We start from the raw sequence: 13,028 nt of genomic DNA, 5'->3' as shown, positions 1-13,028 counted from the left end.
AATAGAAGATCAGTAAATAGTAGCTAATTTTCATCAGTAACACACTGTCAGAATCTGTAACTGTACAGTTTTGTGTCCCAAGTCCAAAAATTACAGCAGTTGAGTTGGGCAGCAAAGATAACCAACCTAATACCAGAAGAATGGTTTAGCCAGTAAGTGCATCACGATTCTCTATATAAAGTAAAAATAAATATATATAAATTGCCATATATATATATATGATACCAAATGTACATTTTGGCCAAGTAGCCGTGTGTTAAAATCGATATTCAGTGAAGCTGAATGTTATTATCACCATTAGCGACTTAACTTCTGGGATACAAAACTAAATCAGAAGTGTTATTTTTTAAAACTATTATGATTACAATTATATTATTAAAAATTAGACAAATTTTAAGTTTGACAGGACAGTTCAGGAACAATAATTTCTTAGCAAAGTTGGCTAAGGTTGTTTTAGAGCCTGCATTTGTGTTATTGTACAGACGCCCCCTTTCAAGTGGCACATATTTCAAGACGAGCAACACTCGTCTTTTCTGTGCAAAGCAGAAAATAATTTTCTTTTCTTTTTTTTTTTGCTTGTCTTTTAACTTCATTAGTATCCAAGACTGGGGAGAGGGATGGGGTGGGAGAGATCAAGAATTGGGGAGCAGATGGGAAGCACTACCTCACTCAGGAGACTCAAGTCTTTACACAAGTTTAAGGTGAAGGAAGCAGGGGCAGAAAAAGATCTCCCTGCACACAACAGTGGCTCAGGGAGAAACTCTGGTCCCAAAGCCAGCTGGAGGCAGGGTGACATTGCTCCCCCTTGTAGGCCATCTTCTTAGCTATACTTTTGTAGCTGTGGCCCTAGGCAGAGGAGCCACCTGGGAACTGAACTAAGGCAGGTTCCTTCTTCCAATAGGAGACACAGCTGGGCAGGGACTGTGCAGACTGAGTAGGGTCAGGCCAGCTAGCAGCCAGCCAGCGCTCATGTCCCTCACCAGTCCCTGGAGGGTCCCCAGCCAAGGACAGATCTGATCAGTGCCTGCCAGCAGCTTGAGCTGGAATGCCCTGGGAGGGTCAGTGGAAGGTGGTCACTTGAGGAGCTTTACTGAGAGGCGGATGTCAGCATCACAGAGGAAGATGCTCATGAGGTCGCGGCCCACCTCCTGTGCAATCTGAGAGATCAGGTGGCCATTTGGACCAATCAGGAACCTCACATAAGATTCTCTGGGTACCAGAAGCTTCTGTTGGATAACCAGCTCCCCACTAGGTCCTTCCTCCCACACTGCCATCTTCTGCTGCACATTGAAAGTCACCTCTTGGGACAGGTGCTCTAGGAGCTTCTCTCGATGTTGTTGGCACAGATCTCTTCTGGTGTCTGGTTAGTAAGGACTTCACTGTGGTACTCTCAGGGCCCTGGCTAGGCCCCCTGTGCCAGGAGATATTGCTTTAGTGTTTTCACATCCTCCTGGCTTAGGGCTGACAACATGAAGATCTCCTGGAAGTGGGTCCAGCCAATCCTCTGAGGGCTTCCCACAGATTTCGTGTTTGGGTCCTTAACTGCTGGTCTGGGGCTATGGGTGCCAGGGTGTGAGTGGAAGGCTTGCCTCATCTTGAGCTTTTTGCCATTGACCACACCTTCAGTGAGGGCTGCCCTGAGCTTCAGGAGAACTGACTTCTGCTTCAGACAATCTACCTTGTTCATGACCAGGATACTATACTAGGGATCTGGGAGAACTTGGTCAAGCACCTGAGCAACTGGGGGTTGAGCTGGTTCCGAGTCCACTTGTCAGAGACATCCACAAGAACCACAAGATCAGCGGACTTCATGCTCTTCCTTGGATCTTCCAACAGAGCTCCAGGTGGTGCCTCTTCTGTTTAACAGGACTGATAATGCCAGGTATGTCAAGTAGAATCACCTGGGCCTCTGCAATGACTCCCAGAGCTTGGTGGCGAGTGGTATGCACCTTCTTGGAAACAGGGAACACCTTTTGGCCCAGTAGCTGGTTGGAGAGTGTTGACTTCCCTGCATTCGGGCTTCCAGGAGGACCACTCGTAGGACCCGGGGATTCTCAGGCATATCAGGATGATGGACCAAGCATCGATCCTGCTCATCTCTGTGCATGGACACTGCAGGGACACAAGGAATCACCTAGCTGTCAGGCTGAAGGAATCTGAGGAAGCGGTCCAGGGCAGAGCCCTGGCCATGACTGCAAGAAGCCGAGGCCAAGCTGGGAAGGAGAAAGCGGATCCTGCCATGCAGGACACGCACCTCCGTCCATAGCCTAAGAGTGAGGTAAAGGGATCACCCGCTCCCTCGCCACAGGAGGGTCCACGTGCCGACGTTTAACACTGCTTGAACGAGCCCAGCCCCGCGCCAGCTGGGGGCAGCCATTACCACCGCAAGGCGTTCCCGAAAATAATTTTCAGTAACGTTTTCTGGAAGAAATTTTGTACCTAGGACTCACAGCTTGGGTAAGTCTAAAATATCCTTTATCTTTACATGGTTAACAATCTGTAACAATCATTTTAACAAGGTTTTTAAGTATTTTTTGAACCCATAGATTCAAAACCCTAAGAAAGTATCTTAAAGCACTCTTGTAAAGGCTATTGCTTTGGAGTTAGAGGAGTGAGTACAAGGTGTGTTTTGAGTGACTTCTTTAAGATTCTCTTCTTTCCGTCATGGGTTTTATCTTTTTTTTTTTCTTTTTAGTTTTTCTTTGACTATCATACACGTTATCATGAGTGATATTATACATAATTTTGGAGCTTTTTATTTTTGTGAAGTTTGTAGGTAGTAACACTGAATTATTTTAATTCATTCTTGAAAGGTTTAAAGTAATCCCAAATAGGGCCTTTTTTTTCTGAAAAATGGCCTGTGTGGAATTAAATAACTACAATTATATGCTCTCCTAAAAGTTTATTTTTGTTTAATGTTTAAAATTTCACTTCACAAAACAACAACTCTTAAGATTGCATCATGGTGTAATTTTAAGAATATCTGTATTTTTCTGTCTTATGTTCTTATTTTCATGTTTATGAACACTTGTTTATAAATAATTTCTTATTTTTCCTAAAGTTATCTAGGAATGCCTCCCTTAAAATATGTCCACAATTTTTATCTCCAATTTAAAAATCCAAAAGCTCTGAGAAATGAAAATATTTTCATAACTCATTTAGCCACAGAATCTGTGTGATCTGATGCGAGGCTTAGTGGGAGTGGTCGCACATTTTACCATATAGTATCGTGCTACATTATCTTGTTTCCTAGCCCCCGACCCCTGGAAAGGTTGATAAATATGGTACCTGCAATCTGTCACCTTCCTAAAATCTGAGTAGCTCTGCATTTCAAAAGACATAAGGTCCTAAGGAATTCAGAAAAGGAAGCAGGGTGCAATTGCTCACGCCTGTAATCCCAGCACTTTGGGAAGCTGGATCACCTGAGGTCATGAGTTTGAGACCAGGCTGGCCAACATAATGAAACCCTGTCTCTACTAAAAATACAAAAACTTAGCTGGGTGGGGTGGCAGGTGCCTGTAATCCCAGTTACTAGGGAGGCTGAAGCAGAGAATCACTTGAACCTGGGAGGCAGAGGCTGCAGTGAGCCGAGATCATGCCATTGCACTCCAGCCTGGGCAACAAGAGCGAAACTCCCTCTCAAAAAAAAAAAAAAAAAAAAAATTCAAATAAGGGATTATAAATCTATTTTCATAGTAACTGTCAATCCTATTTTTCTACTTAACTGTTGGAAAGCTTTTAATAATTGAGAAACTTTTTGGAAGATAAAATTAGTAAGTTTATATTCACTAATTATTATAACATTTTACTCTCAGAATAGTAAAAATGTATTTATAGTTCAGCTGTCAAAACTTGAACAAACCACACAAGTGAATTTTTGCTCAAAGTACTATCTGGAATACTTACATTATGAGCATTATAATAGAAATCTATGTATTCATAGTATATAATATATATAATATAATCACTTATATTTGAAAGTGAATGTTTACATGTAAATATTAATCAGAATAACAAACCTTGTTTGTGTTACTGACATTATATTATGGAGTAGGCATTCAACTATTCTGCCTTTCAAAAGTCAAGGTCAAGTCTGAAACTGAAACCAAATAGTGAATTTGGAGGCTGAAGCCAGACTTCAATGTATCCTAGATTATATATGTGTGTGTGTGTATGTGTGTGTGTATTTTCCAATTTCGCTCAAAGACCATTATTACATTTTTAAAAGTGGTTTAGATTCTCATAAAAATTTAACAGAATGGGCATGGTAACATCGGAACTTACCTTTCAGAAATCAAATCTTGAAGCTCTCTTCTTCAGGACTTTTTAAGCCTAAAATTTAGAATTATTATTATTATTATTTGAGACAGAGTCTCACTCTTGCCTCAGCTGGAGTGCAGTGGCACAGTATCAGCTCACTGCAACCTCCGCCTCCTGGACTCAAGTGATTCACCTGCCTCAGCCTCCCAAGTAGCTGGGATTACAGGTGCACGCCACCGTGCCTGGCTAATTTTTGTATTTTTAGTAGAGATGGGGTTTCACTATGTTGGCCAGGCTGGTCTTGAACTCCTGACCTCAAGTAATCCTCCCACTTTGGCCTCCCAAGGTGCTGGGATTACGGGCATGAGCCACCGTGCCCTAGAATTATTATTATCTTTTAATCAAGAGAAAAAAATAAGACTATCTCTATGTGGAGGGCTATAGTATATGAGTGTGTAGGGGTAGGAGAGGTCCATGGATAAGCTTCCTTTGGTGGATGGAACATAGGCTTTGCATCCACATGATCTGTATTCATATTTCAGTTTCTCTGTTTTCTAGCTGAATAGTCTTGGAAAATTGGCTTATTTTCTAGACAGTTGTTGTTTTCATTTTTAAAATTGAGGTGACAAAAACTACCTTTCAGGGCTGTTGATAATGTTAAATGGGTTAATTTATATAACTGTCTAACACAGAGTTACACTATGCATAATACAGAATTCACTATCACCTCGTAAGCAGTAAAACAGTGCATGGCTCTTCCTCAAGGGAAAAGTTTTGAAGAGGGTAAATGTAAGTATGTGATTAAACCTCTGCCTTTACTAAACAAACTAAATACATAACTGAGCGCCTCTTCTGTCTTTACTTTAATCTTGTGCTAGTTACTATGCTCGTCCACATATAGAATTATCTGGAGGCCAAAAATATCTGAGCTCCTCAAGATGAAAAGTGTTGTCACAGAGAAAAGTGTTGTTCTAACCAGTTCTTTCAGCCACATCAAATATGGGCCACACATGAAAGTTTGAGCTCACCATCCCCCTCACTTTTTCCCCTTAGCTTTCTGCTAAGACAGCTGCTGGATTCAGCCCTTTTCAGTGTTCCTCAGAGAGCTGTGAGAGCTGAACCAGAGCAGCTACAAACCAGCCATTTCTCCATGACCGGGAAAATCCCTGAGCATGCCTGCAACACTAATCATATCTCTAGAAAAATAGATGAGTAGGGGAGCACTTTGCAGTGGGTGGGCTGGAATTCATCCCATTCTGCATGAATTTCAGAGTATTCCCTTTGAAGTTCAGTCCCTGACCTACAGTTTGGAAGAACTGGGAATGTTTCTATTACCGTTATCATCAGCAGTGGTTTTATTGTTACTTACACTATGAAAGATATTTCTTCTTATCTTGAAATAGGGCATAGGAAGTATGAGGAACAATTCTTGAAAGTAAAAATATGCTTCTCATTTTTCTAGGATAATGCTTAGAAAATGTGATGGTCATTTTAAGACAAAGCTTACTTACATGATATAACATTTTAAAGAATTCATTTTTAAAAAAATCTCATTTATGGTTCATCACTTCAGTGTTTTTATGCTGAGTTGTCATATCTTATTTATTTAATTAATTTGCTTGTTATTTTGCCACGATTGTATCCTCTTCTGGTATCCTCACTTTTTACATGAAATCCTGAACATATTTCTTAAGTGCCAGGAAAAATAAGAACACTTTAAAGAGCTGGAAGTATACTATATCTCATGCTTGATGCCAGTAAAAACAACCCACAAACCAATAAAGGGAAGACAAAGGAAATGTAATGTCTGCAATGAGTCATTTAACAATATGGTAGTCAAAGGTAAAAGAGGAAGGCTTGGATTGTTTACACTCTTCTTCAGCCCTTCAAATGCCCCCATCAAACCCCTTCAACTTTAGCAGATTATTATTTGTATCTACTTTTTTGTTTGTTTTTTGGTTTTTGGCTTTTGGTTTTTTTGAGATGGAGTTTTGCTCTTGCTGCCCAGGCTGGAGTGCAATGGTATGATCTTAGCTCACTGCAACCTCCACCTCCTGGGTTTAGGAGATTCTCTTGCCTCAGCCTCCTGAGTTGCTGGGATTACAGGCGTGTGCCACAATGCCTGGCTAATTTTGTATTTTTAGTAGAGACAGGATTTCTCCACGCTGGTCATGCTAGTCCTGAACACCTGACCTCAGGTGATCCGCCCGCCTCGGCCTCCCAAAGTGCTGATTACAGGCGTGAGCCACTGCATATACTTTTTTAAGAAAAGAGAGATCAGGCAACATGGGTTTCCTTTACTTCCCCTACCCTGAATTTCTTCAGATTGCTAAAGATGAAGAGACTAACCTCCTCTCCAGGGACGACTTCTCACCTATGCCCTGCTCTCATTCTTTCCAGTCTTCTCCATGGTCTTGCCCTCCATCAGTCATCCTTCTATGAAGTGTCAATCACTCTTGATTCCCCTTGATTTCTCCTTGACCTATTAATGGAAACATACTTGGTGTTTCCCATCCCATTTTAATGTCCCTTCTGCTTTTCTAACTTCATTACCAAATGGTCACTTTAAATCCAGGTCTTCCACTCTACAAAAATGGTTCTCCCAAAGTTCCCCAGTGGTCTCTCTAAATGGCCTTTTCTCTATTCTTACCCTTTCTGATCTCAGCAGCATCTGACACTGTTGACACCTACTCTCTGCTGAATTCTCTTCCTTGAAGTCTTAGATTCCCCTCTGAACCTTTAACCTCACTATGCTTCACAGATTTTCCTTCACTTCTACTCATTAAATGAAATACAACTAAGAGTCTTCCTTGACCCTCTTTTTATCTTACTCTCTTGGGTGCTCTTTCTTGGAAAGTTTATTTATTCAACTTTTTCAACTTTCTGCAATGACTCCAAAATATATGTTTCCAATCTTGACTTCTCTCCTAATTCAGCATCTGAATTTCCAGTTGCCTGCTAAACACTGCCATATCTCCAAAACAATTAAAATTTTAAATTTCAAAGCCAAGTGAAGCATCTCATCTTTGAAATGTTCTCATCTAAGCTAGTATATTTTCAGCCTCCAAGAGCATTTGGGAGCACTTTCAGCCTCTCCGTTTCTCTTACGCTCTGCATGAATTTAATCAGTGAAAAAAAGATGAGACTCTGGAACCAGACTGACTTGGGTTGAATCCTCATTGTGCCACTTTTTAGAACTGTGACCTCAGGTTAATTGCTTAATCTCCCTGAGTTTTTTCATCTGAATTAATCAAGTACCCATATTTACTCAGCCCAGGTATTGCACAAGTTAAATGAGACAATGTTCACAAAGCACCTTGTATGTGCCTGACGTATCACAACCAGGCAAATAATTTTTCTACATTTAAAATTTTTAGTTTTGCTTACAAATAGTTGCTTTATTGTAATATTTTCTCTTTTGATATTACTTCATTGTCACCACCTTTGTTTTGCATCTCATTACCACTTGCCTAGACAATTGCAACTTTTCTAAAAATACTTTCTTGCTTATCTCCCAGCCTCCTGTCCATACTTGTTACTACTACTAGAACCCTTTCTAGAGCGCTGCTATCATCTTGCAATGCCACATGGCTTACAGAATAATAGATGACAAGCTTCCCATCTTGGTATTTAGGTTTCTCCACAACGCATTCCTTCTCAGCCTTTTAAAATCACTGCTACACATGTAGTCTCCCAAGCCCTGCGTTTTAGCCAGACTGGACCCTTAATTCAACATTCTTTACTTTCCTAACTCCTTACTTTTGCTCACTCATGCTCTTTGCCAACTGATGACATCTGATTAGACCATGTGGCCATGGCACCAATTGTCTGCATTTATTAAAAAGATACCAAGAGAAAACCACAAGGAAATGCCTTTATTTGGCATAAAAACTATGTGTCAGAAACTTTTCTAAGTGCTTTGGAGATACTAACTCATTTAATCCTTATAACAACTTTACAAGTTAGGCACTATTAGGATCCTAATTCAAAAGATTAAGAAACTGAGGCATACAAAAAAAGTTAGGCCAGGTACCCAAGATCATTATAAATAGCACAGCCAGGCTTCAAATATAGATAGTCCAGATAGTCAAGAGTATGTGCTTAGCTCATCACTATGCTGTCTCTCCTAAAGGTTTGTCCAGGGCAGCACCAACATAAGTAGTTTTAACTAAGGTTGCCAATCTATCTACATGAAGCTAGACACCAACGGTTAGGACCAAACAGGTCAGGAGTGAGATGCATTGTTGTGTGAGGAAGTTTCAGGTTGACAGTTGCAAGATGAGCAAATGGGAATTACCTGAGCAAAGTTCAGGGGCTCATGACGGCTTTGAACACAGTACCCATGACCTCTGTGATGGCCGAGTTGGGAGAGCGAAGGGATCTGACACAAGCAAGTCCGTCTTGTTCACAGTCATCTGTCTCACCCTGTCCCCATGAGGTGTGAGCTTCCCAGGAGGAGGAATTATGCATTCCTAACCTTGGGGCCTCCTAACATCTGACGTAGCACTCTTACTTAGTCAACACACATCAGGTGCCTATGTGCGTTAGGAACAGTATAGGGGTTGAGACATTTCGTGGTTTCTTCCCTCAGAGTTGCTTCGGTACTTTTTCTCTGATTTGGTCTGTAAATTGTATTTGTGTGAGACAGATGATTGCCAAGAGCCTTCTCCACAGTCTTTGCAGAAGCTACGTAAATCACCTTAAAACCACAGGGCTTTCTGGAAATGAATTAGGGCTGAGACTTACAGAACTGACTCTGGGGAATTTTAATTAGAACTGCAAATTCATCACACAGATTCTTTGCCATTTGGTGAATCAAACCTATTCCAGTAAAATTTCGTGCTTGGCTCCATTACAAGTGCTGTGACTTCTCCTCTGTATTCCCTCTGCTATCCTGTGTAGTGTCTAAATATGGTAGGTTTGCTATACATGCTAGATGATGCTATACATGTTTGATGATAAGAAATGCTAGTGAAACTTTAACATTTCAGCACTTTCTCTTTTTTGTCTCTGAAGTTTTAAGTTGTTTTCCTCAGGGGGGGAAGTTTGGCTGGTACAGTGGAGAAGTGTCTGGGCTATTGATCACAAGTCTCTAACTCTAGAATTTAACAAACAACAAAAAAAGTTTGAGATAAATGTCTCTATTTTAAAAGTTTACACAAAGTAAAGTTCGTTCTCTACACCATTGACCACCAACCTAGATGTTCAATGTTTTCTTCCACGTGGGATAAAAAAAAGAGGTTTTCACTGCATTTTCTCCTAAATCATATAATTATAGGGGTCTTGAAATTACTGGATCTAGTCTTTGACCTTCAGGTAGAAAGTATGTTTAAAAATTTCCCTGAGTCAAAATCATTATAGTTGTGTCTTGAATTTTGTATGTAGCATTAGTTTGTATAGACGTAGAGGCCATAGGTACTGGCTTGCTTTATTTGCATTGTCACGAAGAAGTCAGATGTAGCTAAACTTTTTCTTTTGTGTAGTCTTTGAAGTGGTATAAAAAAGGAATTGATGTGGTTTCATCAGTTCTAAACCAGGATCTATCTCCAACACTGACCCATTGAGAAAATAATAAATAAGTCAGGTTGGTTGCTTCTTGTCCATCTCTAACCTAAACACTTTTTTAACAGTTAGGGAGAACGTTTGATGAAATAAAGACAAATTTCAATATTAGCAGAGACTAGATTAATGCATACTTTAGAGTAATTAAAATAAATTAATAGCAATGATGTAATAAAACTCCACTGTTCTTTTAAAAAAAAAGAAAAAATTCCCTGAGCAGATTAGAGTTTGTCTGGTTTTTAGGATACATTTAGAGATTGCACAACTACCACCAATAATCAGTTTAGTGTTTAATAGCTCAAGTCTTATTTCTAATCAAACCTTTCCAATATTTCTTTCTCTTCTCTTTAGTGGAGCTTGAGAACAACTTGGTAACTTTGTGTAATTACTTTATGAAGTCGTTTCTTTTTCTCAAGAAAAAAATTTAGAAAATGTAGTAAGTGAATTATAAACCCCTGCATTGCAGAGCATTCCTGCAGGTAAAGATGCTTATATTAATATAGAGACAAAAAACATGGATGTATGTTGTAACTAAACAAATATTTGAGATTGAGTCTTGGTTCTAACTCTTACTAGCTATGTGGTTTTAAAGGAATATAATATTATCTTTATGAAATTCTGTTTCTTTATCTAAATTAATGTGTGAAATGAAATTATAATAATCTAATAGAGAGTTTTTCTTATACCATGAAACCATCTTCCTTTGGGGATGGGAGCATGCCAGTTTATCAATAATCCAATACTACTCAATTATCACAGCAGAACAGGAAATTAGACTTGTATGCCTACTTTCTTCATGAGGCTGTAAATTCTTCAGGACAGGGATTCTGCCTTATTAATCTTCACAGCCTCCATTACCTGTGCAATGTACAAGGTAAGTATTTAGCAAATATGTATGGGATTTAAAAATTGTCTGATAGAATTATTTATAATAATTTAATTATTCGCTGGGCTGTGTAAAGTGTCTCATGCTTATTATCCCAACACTTTGGGAGGCCAAGGCAGGAGGATCACTTGAGCCCCGGAGTTTGAGGCCAGTCTGGGCAACATAATGAGACACCATCTCTACAAAAAGTTGAAAAATAAAAAATTATCTGGGTGTGATGGCATGTACCTGTAGTCCTGGTAACTCAAGAGGCTGAGATGGGAGGATCACGCTTGAGCCTGGGAGGTGAAAGCTGCAGTGAGCTATAATCATACCACTGCACTCCAGCCTGGGCTGAATGAATGAATGAATGTTAGCTGGTTACCTGAAGGGAGACTTGATGTACCAAAATAGCTCTTTCTCATCTTCAAGTATATAGAAAGACACTTTCCTTCTTGTACTTCACATATATCAGCATGAAGATTTTTAATTTAGCAATAAACTAAACCCAAATTGTGTAATATAACATGTTCTAAATCCTGGAAACACTTCTTTGCCCTCAAACTATGTGTTCATTCTAAAAGGAGAAAATAAAAATAGATCATACAGAGCAACAAGATTAAATATTAGACAAAGAAACAAGTAAGATATGTGAAACTGACATGACTGAAGGAAGCAACGCACATTTAAACGGCAAATGTTTTACTCCAGGGACTTGGCTAAAGCATTTAAAAATCTTGGGGCCAATTATGTGAACTCTGGAGACTGTTGGGAGGGTAGTTACTGCTATGTGGGTGCTGGAAAAGAATATGTCTTTTCTTTGCACAGGCTTCCAGAACTAGTTCTCATGAATGCCTAAAATATTTGTTGTGGTGTTTTATAAAATCATGTCAAGAGCTTTTTCTTTTCCCTTGCTTTTAGAGAAACTATTGTCCTCTTGAACTTCTTTTCAAACATAGTGTGTATTTTTTGATACTTGTAGCAACTTCATAAATTCTTTTCAGTTGTTTAGTTTAGCCATGTGATATAAAACTTTTCCATTTAAAATGCAAGTTTACCAAAAGAGANTCAGTTGTTCCTCCTCCTTTTGGTTGACCTTGTCAAACAAAAGAACTACTTGAGTTTACCCTCCAAGGTCTTGGTGAGGGAATGAATAGACTTTCCTTTCTAGACACACACACACACACACACACACACACACACACACACTCTTACATTCACACCCTGTCACACTCTTTAAACACACAGATATTTAGCAAAATAAAATTTTTTGAGACAGCGTCTCTCTTGCTCTGCTGCCCAGTCTGGAGTGCAGTGGTGTGATCTCAGCTCACTGCAGCCTCAACTTCCTGAGCTCAGGCAATCCTTCCATCTCCGCCTCTTGAGTAGCTGGGACCGAAGGAGCATGCCACCACACCCAGCTAATGTTTTCATTATATGTCGAGACAGGGGCCTTACTATGTTGCACAGGCTGGTTTCAAACTCCTGGGCTCAGGCGTTCCTCCTGCCTTGACCACCCAAAGTGTTGAGATTACAGGCATGAGCCACTACACCCAGCCATAAAAAAAAATATTTTCCAAAAGGGCTTTTTCTTCTAAAAATCCGTAGGGTTGGGTATCTTGAACCTTTGTTCCAGATGGGCTAATGATCAAAGAACCTGGGGCGATACCAGAACCCACCAACTAGACAATGCTTTTAGGGTGAGCACAATCTATTCATGACACTTGGGCTACACAAGGCCATTCAGACTCAGCTGCAGAAATTTCTGTCCAGTTGTAGAGATTCTTTGTTACTCATCATGAATGCAACCTTACCACTCCTCACAGTAGAGCACTCCAGGCAGAAAAGCCTCTTGCCATCTCGGGGCAGAAAATACTAACGCAAAGTATGTGAACTACAGATTCAGATGACAGGTATTTTGCAGAGAAAAATACATTCTGAGAGCTACTTTTCACAGCAAAGAGGACCCTGTGATTGGAGCCTGTCCTCCAGAAACTTCAAGCCATCTTGAAAGTTCTAGATGCCATTTGTATATTTAGCACAAGCCGGGAAGATACAGCCAGAGTTAAATCTGTTACTGGAAATTAACTTGGAGTCTACTTGGAATAACTTTTTTGTTTGTTTATTTCAACAGGTTTTTGGGGAACAGGTATTTGGTTACATTAATAAGTTCTTTAGTAGTGATTTCTGAGACTTTTGATACACCCGTCATGCAAGCAGCATAAACTGTACCCAAGGTGGTCTTTTATCCCTAACTCCCTTTCCACTCTTTCCCCTGAGTCCCCAAAGCCCATTATATCATTCTTTATTGTTTTGCTTGTTTTTTTATTGAGATAAGGCC

General features: G+C 39.9%; 1 pseudogene; it reads right to left on the bottom strand.

The window, feature by feature from the left end:
- Positions 1 to 1,073: 1,073 nt before the first annotated feature.
- On the bottom strand, positions 1,074 to 2,377 carry LOC108300274 (annotated as a pseudogene).
- Positions 2,378 to 13,028: the final 10,651 nt, after the last annotated feature.

Source organism: Cebus imitator, unplaced genomic scaffold (genome assembly GCF_001604975.1).
Source record: "Cebus imitator isolate Cc_AM_T3 unplaced genomic scaffold, Cebus_imitator-1.0 Scaffold25, whole genome shotgun sequence".
Taxonomy (NCBI): domain Eukaryota; kingdom Metazoa; phylum Chordata; class Mammalia; order Primates; family Cebidae; genus Cebus; species Cebus imitator.
This window is presented reverse-complemented; position numbering and strand designations above follow the sequence as displayed.